Source organism: Miscanthus floridulus, chromosome 2, assembly GCF_019320115.1.
Source record: "Miscanthus floridulus cultivar M001 chromosome 2, ASM1932011v1, whole genome shotgun sequence".
NCBI lineage: Eukaryota > Viridiplantae > Streptophyta > Magnoliopsida > Poales > Poaceae > Miscanthus > Miscanthus floridulus.
The window spans coordinates 65,291,942-65,309,491 of record NC_089581.1 but is presented as its reverse complement, the minus strand read 5'-3'; the positions used below and the strand labels follow the sequence as shown (position 1 = coordinate 65,309,491).

General features: G+C 48.6%; 1 long non-coding RNA gene across 1 annotated transcript; it reads right to left on the bottom strand.

Moving 5' to 3' along the window:
* Window positions 1-4,994: 4,994 nt before the first annotated feature.
* LOC136525591 (uncharacterized) lies at window positions 4,995-17,550 on the bottom strand. Its single transcript, XR_010776519.1, has 5 exons — window positions 16,915-17,550; window positions 16,728-16,789; window positions 5,842-7,395; window positions 5,670-5,755; window positions 4,995-5,594 (listed from the first exon to the last, which is right to left on the bottom strand). It is a non-coding gene; the product is annotated as an uncharacterized lncRNA (long non-coding RNA).

Sequence of the window (17,550 nt, the reverse complement as noted above, 5' to 3'; positions counted from 1 at the left end):
ACTAGGACTCTTTTCTTATAACAGACTAGGACTAGATACGTGCCCTTACCCTCTCCCCTATATAAAGGGAGGTATGGTGCACCACCTTGTAACCCTAACAATCATACAAGCAATTCAACGCAAAAGGCTACACACCGACTGGACGTAAAGGCTATTACTCGACAAGAGGGCCTGAACCAGTATAAATCATTCGTCTCTTTGCATTTACCGTCAAGTTCTATGTACGTCGAAGTCCTCCGAACACCATCCCGGGTACCCCCGTGATGGGTTGTCGGTCATCAAACACCGACAGCTGGTGTGTCAGGGAAGGGCTTTCGGCGACTTCGCGATCAAGAGCTCGGCAGACCTTGATGACATGATTTTCTCGGCGGGTGTCACCTTTATCTTTGGCTCTTGGATCTGCAAGGCAAACGACAATGTCAAGCTCCAAAGTTGTCTCATGGAGATCCTGATGCCTCAAGCTTCACCAGACGTCTTGACGGCCACGCTAGACCAACTCGTCGAGAAGTTTTCGCACCTCTCAATTTCTGATTCAACTCGAACTCAAAAGGTCACCATCAACCATGACTCCCGCTCGGACATGTCACCTATGTCCTGGCTGGAGATCTCATCTAAAGTCCAACATGAAGACCTAGTTCATTTTCCACTCGAACTCAAGAATTCAGCTTCAATATATCATGATACGATTAGTTACCTCATGCAGTTTGAGCAAGAGATCCCTCTTACGGATGCCTATAGAGGTTTGGTTCTATCCATCACACCTGAAGGAGGCATCATCCATTGATCGGGTGCTCGACCCAATACTTCTTTAACAAATCCATCTCATCTAGTTGGCGTGGTGGAACTCTTGCCTTATCAGGACGGCAGAACTCTTCCAACAGACAACAACGATCGTGGTTCTACAGAGATCTTGGACATCATGATGACTACAGAATCTGGAACTCACTCAGCCATGAGGCACAACAAAGAAGTCTTTATGGCTGGGCAACCACCTCATACCCCTATGCCTAACCCACCAGATATCCAAGATGGAGAGGAAACCTTGTTCGACATCTCCCCGGACACTACGCCACCCAACGGAGAGACAAATGAATAGAAGATGGCTAGGGAAAGGAAGAACATAGCTCGATAGGTTCGACGCAATCACGCCCAACACCGCAAGGAAGAGTGGCAGCGGTATCAGTCGGCTTGTCGAGTCTTGAACGATGGTGCTTGGCTACAGAGGCAGCATATGAACAACATCTATGGGATGAAGAAGTAGAACAATAGCGCTAAGACCGTGATGCCCTCAGAGCCTCTGCATCATGCAACCTTGAGCCTAAGTTCATGGAAGTAGCTGGCCATAGGGTCTTCACTATGCCCTACGCCAACGTCTACACCCTACGCCAACGTCTACGCCCTGGTAGAAGAGATGGTGGCCATAGAAAACCCTACTCTAGATCAGCAATGACTCAAAGTCATTCTAGAATCCATAGCCCTTTAGATGCAGGCTGCAAAAGTAACATCCCAAGCTAACCCTTCTCGAGGACTAGAGGCGTGGGCACCAACCCACTCTCATCTAGGGCCACAACGTAACCAAGGAGGAGAACGAGTACCAGCCCACTCCCGTCTAGGGCCGTAGGGTTACCAGAATAGGAAACAGGGTGCTACACAGTCAGCCTATCATGGGCACCAATACAGTAATAGAGAAGGTAGAGGCGATTCTGAGTACAGAGAGGCTGGCATCTCACCGGATAGGTTCCCATGTTTCTCTAACAGACTACTCTCTGTCCGGCTTCCCTACAAATTCATGCCATCCAACCATACCAAGTACGATGGGAGAATAAAACCCAACCAGTGGTTGCTCATCTACTCTCAGTCCATTGAGTTGGCAGGCAGTGATGACGACATCAAAGTGTAATACTTTCCCATGGCACTCGACACCGTGCCTCCCGCCTGGTTTGATAAGCTATGAGCCAACTCCATCAATACTTGGGGACAGCTCCAGTGCAAATTCTATGAAAATTTTTGTGACGTCCTCACCCACCCAAGTACTCAGAATGAGCTTAGAGCTAGCAAGCAGAAACTAGGTGAAATCTTCTAGCAATATTACCATCGCTTTGTTGAGTTACGAGCTCAGGTCTATGATATCACTTTGCTAACAAGATCAAATACAAGTGGCGGCTTGAAAAATTCTACGACGATAATGCAGAGACCACCGAGGAATTTAAGAGTACAATACAAAAGATGATTGTATCTGAAGAGCGTACTCGTGAATGATTCCCACGTGGCCAACAAGACAAAGATTATGACCCAGAAACAATCAGGGTGGACACCCTGGCAGAAAAAGGGGACCCAACAACACCCTTGCTTCTATGGATAGGTCCAAGAAATGTAACAAAAATAACAAGAAGTTCGAAGACCTCAAGAATTTACCCTGCTCTTTCCACAAGAACGCCAAGCACACGGCGCCCGACTGTAGACAACTCCAAGAACTAGGTTTCTACGACAAAAGGAACAAGGGCAAGGGTAAAGCTGATAACAACAAAGATGGAGACGACAACCCTGACCCTGGCTTTCAACAATCTAAGGGCCAAATTGCAGTAATCTTTGTGGGGCTACCAACTTCATCAAACAAGTGCTTAGGAAAGTTGGCTCTTCAGGACATCATGGCAGGAGAGCCCTCAACACTAAAATACCTTAATTGGTCCGAGTACCTAATCTAGTTTTCTAGAAAAGATCAATGGACTAGCATGACCAACGCCAGCCACTATCCACTCATCTTGGGTCCAACAATAGCCGGCATGATAGTCCCCAAGGTCACGATAAATGGTGGCATAGGATTGAATATAATATTTGCAGATACACTGAAGAAGATAGGCCTGGACTTTACCAACCTACTCACCCCCACTGACGTGCCTTTCTACGGGATAGTACCCAACAAGGCTGCCATGCCACTCGGACAGATCACGCTCCTAGTAACGTTTGGCACCCCAAACAATTTGTGAATGGAGTTCATCAAGTTTGAGGTGGCTGACTTTGAATCATCATACCATGCTATTTTTGTTCAACCTGTTTTGGACAAGTTCATGGCCATATCACATTACCCGTACCTCTTGCTCAAGATGCTGGGTCCCAATGGCGTACTCTCCTTTCGAGGCGACCTCAAGCGCTCATATGACTATGACACAGAAGCCATCTAGATCATAGCCAGAATGCAGCAAGCCTATGAAGCACAAGAGATTACAAACATTGCACAACAGACTAAGCCGAAAGACATAGAAATTCCAACTAAGAAGGCGAGAATCATTGCACCACCCTCTAAGATGGATACCATCGAGATTGATCTAGGTACTGGTGATTCCTCTAAGATGGCTATCATCAGCGCCCACCTCTCCAAAGAATAGGAACTCTAGTTGGCAAAGCTTTTAGATCCAGGTACTATTGGCCTACAGCACTGAAAGACGTAGAAGAGTTAGTGCGACACTGCAAGGGCTGTTAGTTCTTTGCCAAGCAAGCCCATGTCCCTATGCACAATCTTATCTATAGCTATCCATCATGGCCTTTTTCATGCTGGGGGCTCGACATGGTTGGACCTCTCGAACGAGCACCGGGTGGTTTCGAGTACATTTACGTGGTTGTTGATAAGTTCACTAAGTGGATAGAGTTTAAGCCACTCATCAAGTTTAACACTACAAAGGCAGTCGAGTTCATGCAAGACATTATGTACCATTTCGGTATACCCAATTGGATCATTACAGACCTTGGCTCACCCTTTACAGCTATCGAGTTCAAAAGTTGGGCTTAGGATTGCGGCATCAGCATTGACTATACTTCCATAGCTCATCCCCAAGCGAATGGCCAAGTAGAGCGGGCTAAAGGGCTACTTCTAGCCAAACTAAAACCCAGGCTATTCGATGAGCTTAATGACTATGGTGGCAAGTGGATATATGAGTTACCCAAGGTAGTTTGGGGACTACGCACTCAGCAAAGCAGAGTGACAGGGTACTCCCCCTTTTTTCTGGTTTATGACTCAGAAGCCATCTTGCTAGTAGATTTGACATAGAACTCTCCTAGGGTTGAACAGTACAATGAAGACGAAGCAGACGAAACTCGGTGGCTAGAAATTGATAGTGCTAAAGAAATTAAGCTTAACGCACTCTTCTAGTCTGCCAGGTACATGCAAGGCCTATGACATCACTATGATAAGAACATGCGCCCCCGCACCTTTCAAGTTGGAGATCTAGTCCTCAAGCATATCCAGAATACCTCAGGATGACACAAGCTACTCAGCCCCTGGGAAGGCCCTTTTATCGTCTCCAAAGTTACCTGACCAGGCTCCTTCGAGTTGATCACAGAAGACAACGTTCCCGTGCCTAACTCCTAGAACATCGATCAGCTATAGAGATTTTATGCTTAATATTATTATGTAGTTTTCCTGTTTAAGTAAATTTAGTGTTCTAGCTTATGTACTTAAGATTCTTTGTTAATAATACAGAGTCAACGTTTTTGCTAGATGAATCTATCTTTTTACTTTTGTGCAAAATACACAACTATTCCAGTTGTCTCTCTTTGTTGCAGCCTTGGTTACATCATATACGAGATATACAGCTGACTAATTATGTGGCTACACATCTCTCAATATGATAAATTTACTCGACATATAGTTCTCATTATGTATACCGAGTACTTGGCTATATTATATGAGATATGCCTCCTACTTGGATGGCTTACATCTCCTTGGCCGAGAGCCAATTACCACCATTTAGTTCAAACTATTGCATGTCATCCTAGGTAGGGTGATTACCAGAAGCAAGTAACCTAATTCGTTGGCTACGCAATGAGATCCTAACAACAAACAATCGTTATAAGGGTTCCTTGAACAAGTAACTTCAAGCACTTAACATCGATGAAAGGGTCTAACATGATTCTAATTATAGCGACTATGTCGATCACTTTTTTAATTGGCTACTCAGTCTTATGCACCTTTCAAAAGGACTCCAGAAGACAAATTTATAGCCAAAGCAGACTACAGTCTTACTTAACAGATTACCAAGTCTAAACAAGTTGAAAAACCCATCTTAGGTGTTTAAGTACCCTATCAAGATGCATCATATTCGCAACTCAGGCTAAGTTTTGTCATTAAACTAACAGCCTACACAAGCAAAAGAACATTGTTTCTTACAAAGTGCCTACCCGGCATATATGCTTAACAAGTTTCTTCAAACTTACATAGCCTATTAATCAGGCTTCTCCATCCTAAGGTCTGATTTGTCGGTTATGGTGGTGGCGAGTTTGTCGAGTTCCTCCTTAGCTCTCTCCACAGTAGCAAGATGGCCTTCATCATCATATTCTGTGGTCACCTGATGGAGATCCATAGCCAGATATAGCACTCGGAGTGTACCGAGTACATTTCGGGCGCAGACCTTGGCAGCTCCACGCACATAGCCCTCGAAGCGGTTGGGGATGTCTTTCACTATATCCACCCACCTCTTTTCACCATCTTTTGGCCTACAAAAGAGGAGGGTGAGTGGCTTCATGGCTTCCTAGAGCATGTTCTGCTCCGACTATGCTCTCTCCAGCTAGGCCTTCATATCAGTCACTGACTTCAGAGCCTGCATTAGATCACGATCAGCTCCTCGCTTTATCAGCTTAGCTCAAGCGAGTTCTTCACTGGCTCATTCAGTTACCTCTTCAGTTTGATTATGCTTGGTTCTTAGGGCCTCATTCAACTCCTTCACCTCGCCTTCCAACCGCCAGGTTCTGATCTGCTTTTCTACAAAAAGTACCATAAACAATCATCATCATGATCATCGACTACTATATGTGATAAACTATAGAGAAGTCATATAGTTCTTTTACCTTTCAGCTTGGTATCGAAAATCTTGGCCTTCCCCATCATCTTCAACAAAGAGTCAACGGCATCATTTTTCCTAGTTTTGGTGGCCGCTTTTTGCCGCTTGGCTTCACCAATCTAAGAACGGAGGATACAGAGGTTCTCTTCATGGTGCTTCAACGCAGACTCACACTTGGCCTCCTTTGAGGCTTGCTCCTCCCTCAGCTTAGCGAGCTCTGCCTAGATCTTTTGGACCTCGATAGAGGCCTTCAGCTCCATGCCCTGACCTCTAACTCTTTGTTTTGCAAACAACAAGAGGCTTAGGGGCTACACTCAGTGAGTGCACTTTTCTGAAAAGTGCATGTCACCTAGAGGCTTTATAGAGCACCTCATGGCTTTACTCACGAAAGCACTCGGACTACACTTGTTTCTACCCGGCAAGATTAGGAGGAACAAGAAGGCTTCTAAGTTCAACCAAGACACGCATGGGGGCTTGATGGACTAGGGTCCTAGGGGTTCCCCATGGAGGAACTACTTGGATGGGCTCTGGGATGGCCCATGATCTGTTTAAGGATGCGAGACAAGGTGGCATGGAATTCAAGCTATTTCAGATCGACTTAGTTGGCTTACTATGAAAGCTAGATTCTATAATAGGACTTGGACTCTTCTCTTATAACCGACTAGGACTAGATACGTGCCCTTACCCTCTCCCCTATATAAAGAGAGGTACGATGCACCCCCTTGTAACCCTAACAATCATACAATCCATCCAATGCAAAAAGGCTATACACCGACTGGACGTAAAGGCTATTACTCGATAAGAGGGTACGAACCAGTATAAATTGTTCCTCTCTTTGCGTTTACTGTCAAGTTCTACGTACGTCGAAGCCCTCCGAACACCGTTCCAAGTACCCCCGTATTGGGTTGCCGATCATCAAACACCGACACTTCCTTCTCAACTTCGCATTATCTTCTTCATCCGGTGCTCTGCCTCAACACCCCATCTTTCAGGTTGGATCCAATGGTGGAGCAGCAGAAGCGCCGAAGGGAAGAGTCGCCAGAGGAGAGGGTGTTTAGAGGTCCTCCCTGCCTTCATGAAAGGCTACGATGGGAGTACGGGTAAGAATGGATCTTGCATTTCATCTTACTCGAGTGCTCTTCATGCTTCCCCTTTGTACAATGCTATCTCCATGGCGCATCCAGCACTGTTTTTCCCCATTGATGGGGAAGGCCTTAGAGAGGAGAGCTAGGAGGCGGATCTACTGTGGCTATGCCTCTCTGCCGTGGAGACGCGTGTGACACCCGATTTTGAGAATAAAATCGAATGCACAACATATGTATGCCAGGATTAATTTATTCATACATATGTCGACTTCATTATAGAATCATAGCCAAGTTGCTTGTATAAGCAAAAATAATTATTACAAAAATGGCCTATGTGTCTGAAAGAAAAAGTCATAAGCTGCTAGTAGAAAGGGATGCCATCTCCATAGGAAGGTTGACTAGGGCACACCAGCCTAACAAGACATCATCTTCTGGAAACACTGTCTTCTAGAAACTTCATCTTCTAGTCCAAACAACTAGGTAGGGTAGCACGGGGGACAAAGAGAAGGGTGAGTACATCGAAATATACTCCACAAGTGTAGGAAACTATGACATGTGGACCAACATAAGAAAAGGCTTATACAGGTTTGACACATCCTATTTTTCCTTAAATCCTTAGCACCTAATTACTAGGTGAATTATGCGTTCTCCTCAGAGGACCAAACCAACACTTGGATTCCATACAAGCTCTCAACTAAACCAACCATTCCATTACAAGGGAACCACCCAACTGAACAAGAGCCATCTAATCCCAAAGAAATCCAAACCGCTCTTGACCGTGAGCACGGCTAATATACCAGTTTTATAATCTACAGAGGTTGTACACTTTCACCATGAGTCATATTTTTTCCATCACTCCTTACACTACCAAGGTGCTTAGCGGGGTCACACTATAAGGCCTTTACAAAGCTATGGTTCCCACCCCTATGCATTCACTATGGATCCACCAATTTATGCTCCCTCTTGTGCCACTAAACTCCCCACAATGCACAGAAATGGTTGCGCTATTAAGCTAGGTTACAGGCTTCAAGAACCGGTCCTTAGAATCCAATAGAAACAAGCATAGGCCCGAACAACCAACCACCAGGATATACCACATCCATAACATATGCACCATACCATGGCACAAATCAACCTCAGCCAAACTTTCCATCCTGCCAAATTCCTACTCACCATGTTGCTAAAAAGGTTACCAACCCACATATTTCATAGATCATTAGTCAATATTAAGTTATAACCTTCCTAGCCTAAGAATGCAATCTAAGCATGACAACTACCCATCCAAAATGGGGTTTTCAAGGATGATGTAAACAAGTTCTAGTAAACCCTAACATGGGATTCTAATTTTGACTCTACATGTGTCGGGGTCATAACCCCAGGGTGTCTTAAGGCACCGATTAGTTAGTAGGCTACGCGGCCAGCAACACCACATTCAGGAAGGGCCCAAACGATCGAAGCCAAGCAAGAACCGAGCAAAGTAGGCTAGGCGCTAAAGATGGGGTCAGCCCCGACCCCTTCCACCCGCCTTAGTCACATGGCACTCACGAGATGCACGACCTCTCCCCGTCATGACCCCCAAAAGGGACGAGGGGAGGTCGAGCATAGCTGGGCGCGACCGCTCTGATGAGAGTAAGCATGCCACACTAACCTTGCAAGGACCAAGGGGACAATAGTCACCTCAGCCCGGTCAGATACCATCCCTATGCCATACCGCACCGACAAGACAACACTGCACCTTGGTGGCAACGGGTATGATACCCACCGTCTAAATATGGACCGACTAGACGCTTGTATGATCCCACCCACTATGTCATAGGATCCACGACAAGGGACTTAGCGAAAAGGCCATCTAGACTAGCAGAGTGCCCCGACCCTAACGATCAGGGTCATGGCCCTCGACCCCGCAAAGCGACCAAGTGAACGACGACCCAGGGTAGCTACCTACTTTGGGTACGATGCCCCTAGGAACAAGGAGATGATGGCAAAGGGCACAATGGATACCACATTGCATAGGATGGCGGAAGAACCACTATCGAAGCTACAGTGCCACCATGGCCGACATAGTAGCTCCACGTCACATCCTGCCACAATGTGGCTAGAAGACCATGACGATAGCCATGACTGGACATGCACCAGAAGAGGGCGTAGCTTGCAAGCCAAGTTAGCTAAGCCCTTCCTCAGGCTCTCGACCCATCAATCGGGAGAACCTCCTCTTTATACAAGCCCTAGCCCTAAACTCTATATAAGGGCAGCTAGGGCACCCATCTCAGGGGACAATTCACATCCTCTACCATTCCATTCATTCACCATTGTAGTAGGGCTCTTGGAGCTTCTCTTCGGGTGCCCTTCGCCTAGCATAGGACCTTCCTCCATTCTTGCACTCCCATTGTAAGAACTTCAGAGCATTCAAGGGAGGAACACGTACTTGATCATCTCTGAGACTGGACGTAGGGATCTAGCCTAAACCAGTATAAATTCTCATGTCCATTAGATGCTACAATCATCTTCCTAGAGCAGCGCGACAATCATATAAGTTTACTAGTCTTGTTTACAAAACACCAACAGTTGGCACGCTAGGTAGGGGATAGTCATGCACTCTCGATTGTTGAGAAGGAAGCGATGTCTCCTCACACTATCGGTGGACTCGCTGGTGGAATGGCCCTCAGTGGCCACATCTACCGCAAAAACTATGAGTTCACCGGCATCAAAGGGCCAGCACCCGCAGCTATGACCCAAACCTCTGCCATAGAGATCCGAGACATGTAGCCCATAGCAAGCACATTCTTGGAACTGCCTCCGATGGAAGCATCCTGGAGTTCATCTACCTAGAGGGACCAGTACCCTCACTCACCATCGGCCATGGCCAGGCCTCCTGTTCGGGAAACTAGAGGTCCACGGCTCACACCCGCGTGAGGGGCCTAGTGCCCTCTCTCATTACTAGCCATGGCCAAGACCTTCACCCAAGAAACTGAATGGCCATGGCTCTTGGAGATCTCACCCAAGGAATGGCCCACAATCACCATATCCTTCTCGGGAACTATGAGATCGCCCAAACCGATAAGGCAATGCCTGTCATTCGCTCATACCCTGTCTAGGCTCATCGCATGACAAAACTAGACCCTATGATAGAATCATTCCCTAGGTAGTGTCACCGCTAGCAAAACGCAATGAACTAGGGCACACACGAACGGCGTCATCACGAGTGATCTGGCAGGTAGCCGGCACCACGTCATGTAGGGTCAAGCCTAGAACTTGGGTTTGACCCTGTGTAATGGGCAAGCTACATGACACACCTTGGCAAACTATCAGCTATCACTTTGAGGCACGTGCATCTGTGGAAGCGGTCCAAACCACGTTGCACTCAAGACCAGCTACCACAATGATAGATCATGATAGTTCTTCATCAAAAGCAGCAGCTACACTTGGAGATGGAGATGTGGTGATAGCGGTGACATCAAGCTAGGAGGACCCAGGCACAAAAATGCATGAGCCCTCCTGGCCGAAAGCTACAATAAGCTAGACATGAAGAGGCCATCCTCGGGGGCTCGCGGGCCCCTTGAGGTTATTGAGCCAACAAGGAATGACCCAAGCATGCCTGAGGGGTCGATCCTCGCTAACTGCGACCGCTCAAAGTGGTGGAAAAGTGACCTCACGAGCTTGTGGCCTAGGGACCACGATAGCTCCAGCGCAAGCAAGCGCTCAGGGGCTCACAGCACCTCGAGCAGCAACTCCTCCATGAACAGATGCTTGGTTGCTCAGCGCACCCCAAGCTATGACAACTAGATCCACAACGGCTTCCAATACATCGGTCAGTAATGTTATCTTTGGCTCTAGCCACTCTACCCAAACATGTCCACATACACATGTAGGCTCACCCCTAGCTTTAGAAAACTATGACCAACTCACGGAGCAAATCATGGAACAGTGCGCTTGACCATCCCGTCCAGGATCCACTTAGATCCCTGAGTGACCCGATCTAGCTCCCTCCAGCAGTCGGACATGAGTCACTCACGGAGGACACACACAAGGGCACATATATATGTCCCACGATGTTGCACTACTTGTCACCGTCCCAGTGACCCCTTTCCTGAACCTCTTCTGATCGCTCCCAATGCCGCGATGAGCCAGTAACCCACATCCTGACCTCTCACTCGGGTCGCCCGGCCGACCCAACAGACTAGTTCTTAGGTGAGGCTAGGCACCCGCACATGAGCCTAGGAGGAAAAGGGAAACCCATTCGCTCAGGACCAGGGGAGCGAAAGGAAGGGGGGCTCATGTCATTTTCTCATTTTCTTTTCGAATCATGCCAGACCTGTGTTCATCCTCTGTCATCCTGTCACTCCAATAGACCACGCACATTTTAGCCCTCAGGTTAAGATACGCATTCATAGGCACAGACCTAGGGGGATGAAGCACATTCCAATTCGAATGGAAAGTAAGTAAAAGAACAGCATAATGACAAGTGAATACACCAATCACACTCTAGGTGTAGAGACCCCAAGCACCATTCGTCATCAAACAAGAGACCTACTTCGAGCTTCTCCACATCTACCCATGGCAGGATAGAATGACAAACTGTTTCCCAAACTTCTTACTGCAACGAGACGCCCCTCAGACCAAGCCTCCCGGACCAACTCCAAGGCAAAGTCAGGCACTCACACGAATGGGGAGCAAAAAGAAGTAAAGCGCCGCTCTGCCCGAGCGGGTAGAATGGGGAAAATCAAAGCCTACGCCCTCTGCTTGATTTTTCCCCTTGCATCAAATTGGATCCACAACCTAACCCCAGTGCCTAGACCACAATGTTAGGATGCATAACGTTTAGCAATGTGGGCTAGCCCCTAGGCTAGAATAGGCACTCACGCTCACAAGGCTAATATAGAAGGAGCACATTCGGACCTGAACAAGAGGAACACAGGCCGCAACACGACAAGGTGGGATCACACGCCAACAACATCACATACGAGAGCAGCAAGCACCACAACCCCCGAGCAGCCCTCAGTGCACGTGGTGTCAAGTAAGTGGGCCCACCCCAAGCCAGAAACACATAGTCGCTCGTGGCCGACCCCGCACGTTCAAGAAAAGAAGACCAAGAGAATGACCTGGGCAAGAACAAATCCCACACGACAAGCTCGATGAGGCCCAAGTCAGTAGACAAGACTCTCCTATGGAGCATCTACACTCGCCTGAACGACCATAGCGGGTGCACACCTAGTCAAACGAAACCATCAGGAACCACCTGAGGCTCCAAGAAGCAAAGCCTCCCATCTAGGCCCCGTAGTGGCTGCTCTTCTAGAAGGAAGCTCAGTAGATGCACCACCTCCCTTGATTGTGGCGGCATACGCCATGCACAAATGCGAATCACCATGGCCCAACAACAACTCGACGACGAGCCCAGCCAGCAGAGCGATCAATGGGAATTAACAACATAGAGACCAAATGGCTTGGGCAAAACCCTTCACGTTTAGAACCACTAAGACAAATCGTTCAAACAATTGGCACTAGCAATGCCAAAAGAGAAATGAGAAAAAGCAATGAGTGCATTAGAGCCTCAAGGAATCATGCATTTGCCAACTACAACACTATCCTGAACATTAGGATCACTGGCTTCTAAAGCCATGAATAAAAACATCTAGTCTAACATGTTACTAGACTATATGGACCCACGGTTACAATAATCGTCGGATCCCCTCCCTCTTGCGATGGACATCTCATGAAGCGAAGAGACCAGTACAAAGTGTCTCTAGCCTTCAAAGCTGCATCATGAGCAGGAGAGGGCTGTCGAAAGAAGCCTCGGGGACAACCACCTCACGGAGCTTCCTCTAACATCTGAGGAAGAAAAGCCCTACAGGAACCGCCCCAATGCCACTTCTGGTAGAGCAGGGGAGGAACGCCTAGCGACAAGCCAGCGAGTGAGCCGCTGAGTTGATGCTCGAGTGCTTTTGGACCTAGAGCTAGGAGCTACGTGCCCGCCAACCATGGGAGAGCCCAATGGCTGGAGCCTCCCATGGTACTGTTCCTCCCCATCTTCGTGGAACTCCCTCTAACACTGATGTAGGACAAATGCTGATAGGGTGCGATGGAGCCTGATCTCCATAGATCGCTCCCAATGATGGTGAAACCATCGGGAGGGACCACGAACCATGGTGCTCGAAGAAGACAGCCGTTCTCTCGCTCGGACTAGATAGCAGGGGAAAACTCAGAAGTTGGGGAAGAAGTGGGAATAAGACTCGCTACCCTCCTCTCCCTCGGCTTAAAAATATAGCGTGAAGATGAAGGCAGAGAAGACTATGGTTGGCGTTCAAGATGGGCGCAAACTTCAAGACGCGCTCAAAATCAAGAGGTAGAAAACATGGCGGTTCAATCTCCCAGGCGACACAAGACCCAGCAACGGTCATAGGAGGTACATCAAACACACATGTACACTCCGCCATTAACTAACTACCTTCTCATAGCGTAGGGGAGGCAGAGGCAACCAGGCAAAATATTGAGCAGTGGACGCTAGCATGGCAACATATCCCAAGTAAGCCTCGAACCTTTCGCCTTCATTATCTCGCAAAGTCGCGCACCTGCATTCTAGGGCGCACAACTGCACTAGAGAGGGCACCACCAGGACGCAACATGGCGAGGGGATGTTTACAACCCCCCAGGTTCACTCGCTGAGCGGCCCTCCACATCCATGACCCAGTGTCATACTTAGGAAACTCTCTATTAGGCCAGTCCTTAGAAGGGCTAGAGGCCACAAAAAGGATAGGGGCAGGGCGGAGACGGCCCCCATAGCTCTAATCAATGGTGCAAAGCCACATGACCATCTCTCCCTATGTCTGAGTCGTTTGCTTCAAAGTCTCCCTGGTTGACCCCCTCTAGGGGGAGGCAACTTGCCCTCTGGCCACTACTGAGGTAGTTGGGGACCTATGGGATTGATGGCCGACGATTTATGGGACATCTCACGCCAGGCACAGCCGAACTCATAGTCGATTGGGGAGGATATTAGGTCACGCTCAGATTACCCATAGACCCCGATGAGGCACACCGCTACAACCATGTGGTTATGGTGGACATACCTCTCCCCACGTGGGGCGAAACCAAACCTGCCTTCAACAAGGCAACACGACCTCTTGAGGTTGGCAAGGACGCCGGGGAAAAATCAAAGTTGGGTCCCCGTGACCCCGAAAGAAGTCAGTGCCAAGCTATGACCAACTCCTCCCTATGTCATGGGTCATAGGCCTAAGGCCCGCTCGAGAGACTCATAAACCATCAGTGGTCCACAACCTCTCTGGGTGAGATAAAAAAAGAAAGAGGCTAGGGCAACATGCAATGCGAAGCCCAAAGCGTGATCATGGCTCGGTCACACAACATAACAGAAGGTCCAAAACCTATGAGCCAAGGCACGATCGCAAAAAATACTCGTGATCGAGCTAAAGAGAGGTTAGGGAAATGACTCCTCAAAAAATTCTGAAAGGAACACCCTTCCTATTTGGTGACTTCACGCCAACAGCACAACCATGACCCACCAGCTCAGGGGCTTGCCGCGGTAATGATAACAACTGTGACAAAACCAAGGAGAAAGGATTTGACAGAATCTGAGTATCCTTAACACACCAGAAGCGAGCAAACCGCTCACAAGATAAGACATGAATGAAGAGGAATCTCCCTTCATTCACTGCCTGATAATTGTGGATGTGGCCATGCCGCACAAGGGGCACAAAGCATCGAACACCATCATGGGTGACGGCGAGCGCCTCTTGGGTGGCCGGCTGTAGGAGCGTGAAAGAGGCAGACAAAATGTCTTGCGGATCTCATCGTGCTACCATAGCTCATGGATCGAAGAAGACTGGGATGGCAAGAGGAGAAGATGTGAAGTTCCTAATGATTCCACGAGGAACTGACATCTTCACCTCCTCTCACCTCCATGCCCACAAAATCCCTTCTAGCACCTGCTATTGGGGGATGCCACTCCGGCTCCCGACCACCATGAGTGACTCCCAGCGAGGTGCGTGACTAGAACCGTGCAGTTCCCCCTAAATGTACAACCCTTGGTTCCTCATCATCTCCCCCAAATGCTCGGCCATTAGGGGAAATCTAAGATAACATGCGGCCACAGCCACGAATGGTCCGAATGAAAGAAAACACCTACTTATAGGCCCAAGGGCTGACCAGACAATCTAAAGCCTTCACGCCATGTGGCGCACCATGAGAGGTTAGAACCAATGACGGATGCCCATAAAAAGTCATGGAAAACATGACCTTTCTAAAGGCAGGACCATTACAACGTCAACAAGACCGCTCGGTCCTGCCTAGGTCATGAACCCCGATTCATGGCGCACTGACATGGCAAGGCTTGGTGGCCACGTACCGCATCATCAACGTGTCCTAATAAACCTCAACGACCACTTACCGCATTGAACACACTAGCCCATAGGGGGTCAAGCAATGAAGCTCGAGTAGGATATGACCATGAGCCTGTACTCTACCATAGATGTGTACCTATGCTTTAACAATCACTTCATGATCGCAAAAATGCTTAGGGGCTACTATCGGGGTCATAACCCTAGGGTGTCTCAAGGCACTGATTAGTTAGCAGGATGCACGCCCTGCAACACAACAGTCAGCAAGAGCCCAAATGGCCGAGGCCAAGCAAGAACCGAGCAGAGTAGGCCAGGTGCTAAAGATGGGGTCAGCCCCCGACCCTTCCACCTACCTTAGTCACACGACACTTGCGAGATGCATAAGCTCTCCCTGTCACGACCCCTAGAAGGGACGAGGAGAGGTCGAACGCAGCTAGGCACGCCTGCTCTGATGAGAGTAAGCATGCCGCACTGACCCTAGGACTGAGGCGACAGCAGTCACCTTGGTCCGGTCAGACACCATCCCTATGCCATACCGCACCAATAAGACAACACTGCACCGCGGTGGCAATGGGTACGATACATGTCGTCCAAATATGGACCATTTAGACGCTTGTATGATCCCACCCACTACGGGATGGGATCCACGACAAGGGACTCGGTGAAAAGGTCATCTAGATCGGTAGAGTGCCCCGACCCCAATGATCAGGGTCGAGGCCCTTGGCCTCGCGAAGCAACCAAGCAAACGATGACCCAGGGCAGCTACCTACTTCGGGTACAACGCCCCTAGGAACCAGGAGACGATGGCGAAGGCCACGACAGATACCGCGTTGCACAGGACGACTAATGAACCACCATCGAGGCTATAGTGCCACCACAGCTGGCATAGTAGCGCCATGTCACATCCTATCACAACATGGCTAGAAGACCATGATGATAGCCATGACTGGACATGCACCAGAAGACAGTGTAGCTTGCAAGCCAAGTTAGCTAGGCCCTCCCTTAGGCTCTCGACCCTTCGGTTGAGAGAACCTCCTCTTTGTACAAGGCCTGGCTGCAAACTCTATATAAGGGCAGCTAGGGCACCCATCTCGGAGATGATTTACATCCTCAACCATTCCATTCATTCACCATTGTAGTAGGGCTCCTGAATCTTATCTTCGGGCGGCCCTTCACCTAGCATAGCATCTTTCTCCATTCTTGCACCCCCATTGTAAGAACTTCAGAGCATTCAAGCGAGGAACACACACTTGATCATCTCTAAGACTGAACGTAGGGCTCTAGCCTGGACTAGTATAAATCCTCGTGTCCATTGGATGCTACCATCGTCTTTCTAGAGCAGCGCGACAATCGTATAAGTTTACTAGTTCAATTTACAAAACACCAACAACATGCAAACTAATAGTCTAACTATTCTAACTCAGTAAAATAAGAAAGGTGCAAGTATGGTCAAAGACACTTGCCTTCAAACTGGGTTTGTACTGGAATATCAAACTCTTGGTCCTGAAGGTTCTCGTACTCCTCACTATGTTAACATACAACAAACATTGCCCATAAAACAAAATAAGAATAGTACATTAAATAGTATAAAAACATGATATAACTAACATGTAGTACTCGTAGTTATGAACTCGTGAGCGAAAGAATCACCTAAAATGTAAGAGGGCTTCGATGCAAAAGAGACGGGCCGGTTGGGTTGACCATGTCGTCGACGATGTGTTCACCACGTGGCATGATCCGATTTGCTCCATGCACTCACTGTGCGGTGGCCGCAAGGAGGTGGCTGCGGTGGACTGAGTCCACGGTACTATGGAGCCGGTCTATACCGGTTCAGATGGGGTTTTTAATCTGAGCCATGGATTTGGTATCCGATGGCCTAGGGAGCTTCTCTGCTTTATGGTTTTGCTGGAACAGAGCAGAGCGGTGGTGCCAATGCCATGCCCGATTGCAGTTCACCAGCATGAGCTCGTCTCTGAGCTAGAGGGCATGGCGGACGACGAGAAATGGAGAGAACGAGGAAGGAGCTCACTGTGGAGTTGATGGTGGGGTTCTCATCGACGGGGATGACACGGAGAGGCAGGGAGCCAGGGAATGGTGATTGGTCACTCCGGTGAGGTCGGGGAGAAGGTGTTGTGGGCGAGGATTGGTCCCAAGGAGCGATTCTGAAGGAGGAAGCTGGGTAACTTTTGGGGCTATGTGTGTGGAGATCGAAAGCTTGAGCAGGACTCGGCCATGGCGACGGCGGTGGCTCTTGGAGGCGCTGAGGCGAGAGAGGGAGCATGGGGA